This window comes from Aegilops tauschii, chromosome 7, assembly GCF_002575655.3.
Source record: "Aegilops tauschii subsp. strangulata cultivar AL8/78 chromosome 7, Aet v6.0, whole genome shotgun sequence".
NCBI classification, from domain to species: Eukaryota; Viridiplantae; Streptophyta; class Magnoliopsida; order Poales; family Poaceae; genus Aegilops; species Aegilops tauschii.
Genome location: NC_053041.3, coordinates 206,882,148 through 206,884,759, shown reverse-complemented (window position 1 = coordinate 206,884,759; position 2,612 = coordinate 206,882,148). Strand labels below are relative to the sequence as shown.

Below are 2,612 nucleotides of genomic sequence, written 5' to 3'. Positions count from 1 at the left end.
CTCAACTTCTCCTCTTCCCTTGCTGGATCAAGAAGGAGGAGACGTCCCCGGGATGTACGTGTGTTGAACGCGGAGGCGCCGTCCGTTCGGAGCTAGATCGGATCTTCCGCGATTTAAATCGCCGCGAGTACGACTCCATCAACCGCGTTCTTGTAACGCTTCCTCTTAACGATCTTCAAGGGTATGAAGATACACTCCCTCTCTTTTGTTGCTAGCATCTCCTAGATTGATTTTGATGACACATAGGAAAATTTTGAATTATTACTATATTCCCCAACACATACATAACGAGGACAGAGTATAGCAGTAACATAGCTGTAACTTCGCGCTTCGTACAACAATTTTTTATCGCAAACCGATCCGCTGCGGCGTCCCCATCGCAAAGAAAAAGAAAAAACAGCTTTCCCTACCGCTCCATCCTCTCCTTCCCTGCCGCCTCCATCCTCTCCCTCGCTGCCGCCTCCATCTCCCTCGCCCCGCTCTCCGTCTCGCCGGCCGGCGGCGGCTCTGGCCGGCGGTGCGAAGCCACCCGAATCGTGGCCAAGTCTGGTGCCCGTAGGGAGGCGGCGCCAGTTCGTTCAGCGGCGACCTCGCCGCCGCAGCAGCACGTCCCCGGCGCCCCAGCAAGCTCGTGCGCCAGCCGCTGGCCACAACAACTCTTCTACCCCGACGCTCCGACGAGCTCGTCCGCCAGCCCCTCGACACCATCGTACCTGTACCCCCCCCCCCCCCCCCCCCCCCCCCTCATGGAATCCTCTACTGCAGACCCTACATGCTATAAATTTCTGCTTTTAATTCAATCTTCGCCAATTGCAGTTTCTTTAGCTCGAATTTGTAGCATTAGGTAATTTCTGTGTTCAACGTCTAGAATACTTGATTCAGCGTGTGTAGGTCTTCAGGGAATTTCTGTACTGCCAGGTCTTTACTCACATCTAAGTCTGAATTTCTAAGTCTGAATCAGCGTGTGTAGGTGTACCTGACCAAATACAATCATTTCGAACAGTCCAAATACTTCAGGTCATCAAAATAGATGTGTCCTGTGTTAAGCCTATCTCTTACAGTAGCCTAAAAATATCTTGTTTTAAGTATGTTTCTGACCAAATCCAATTGCATGCCTCATGAACTTGTCCAGTGCGCTTGATAATTTAATATTTATAATACTTCTGTTAGAGAGATGAGGTGTTGTACAAAATTTCATTGCTACTGTACTATGCTCATGACTTCTGATATTCGTAACAGGAGGCCAATGTACACCTGCACCTGAAGGCTTGCTAAGTTTTGGACAATTGCCTCCAATGCATAATTATAATTTTCGACCTCCGCCAATGCAGCATTCGTGAAGTCAATACCGATGGGTTAAACAGAAAAACAGAGGTTGTTTGCTAAACATCAAGAAGGTGCAAGGAAGGATGTGGAATGTGCATTTGGTGTGCTCCGGGCACGATGGTCTATTTTACGGCGCCCGGCACGTTTATATGACCGGGGCGATCTCCATCATATAGCCTGCATCATTCTACACAACATGATAGTCGAGGATGAAAAGAAGAGGCGGGGAATATGCTTGATTTGAATGAGGAAGCAGGCTCGTCAATTGTTTTCCCATCGGTATTTACTCAGGGTGACATGCCAATATTTGCCGAGGTACTTGAAAGAGATGCTAGAATTCGTGATCGTTCCAAGCATAAGGCTCTAAAAAATGACTTGATTGAGCATATATGGAAAAAGTTTGGGCGATGATAGATTATATTCGAGACTTGATCCATGTATTGCTAAATATGTTTTATATTCCCTCCGTTCCTAAATATAAGTCTTTGTAGAGATTCCACTATGGACTACATACGAAGCAAAATAAGTGAATCTACACTCTAAAATATGTCTATATACATCCGTATGTAGTTTGTAGTGGAACCTCTAAAAAGACTTACATTTAAGAACGGAGGGAGTATATTTTAATTATATTATATTGGCACTATTATTTATTATGGATCGGTTCGAATTTGTGTTCTTGTATTTATCTATGGGTACTAACAAACAAAATTTTATACTGATACATGCCACATATGGATCACAAAGTTGAAGTACTAGTATAGATCCTACAAAACAATAAATGAAAACCTCCAAGTTACTACCTCTATGTTACTACCGATAAATCATGAGTGGACATGGTGGCAAGCGAAGTTGGTATCACGCCCACACAATCCCACGTGATTCGTGCAGTTTTTATACGGCGAGCATGTATATTTATATCTCCGCACCATATCGAACCTGTATACCTTTCGTATTCCCACTGACAGGTCAGGTCTGTTGCATGCAGAAACAAGACGCATTGAATCGCTTGTCAGTTGTAACGGCAACCTGCAGCACGCTCCCCTCCTTCTCTTTAATTCATTTAGTCTTATTGCTTCGGTTGTCCTACCTTTGTTCTCAGCGCTTGTTCTCGCTCTCTCTTGCAACCATCATCTCTCCGCAGGTCAGAACAAATGTGTTCATCCATGCCCCAGGGAAGCTCTCCATCACCTTCATCCCATGTCATTTCCTACCAGGTCGTCCCACTCCCTCTCATCCGTCGCCCTGAGTGCAGTGCAATGCCGGGCACGTGGTCCATTTCAGAC

General features: G+C 45.8%; 1 long non-coding RNA gene across 1 annotated transcript; it reads left to right on the top strand.

Annotated features, from left to right (window-relative positions):
• The first annotated feature begins 332 nt into the window (after positions 1-332).
• LOC109777529 (uncharacterized) lies at positions 333-1,807 on the top strand. Its single transcript, XR_012190310.1, has 2 exons — positions 333-715; positions 1,240-1,807. It is a non-coding gene; the product is annotated as an uncharacterized lncRNA (long non-coding RNA).
• Positions 1,808-2,612: the final 805 nt, after the last annotated feature.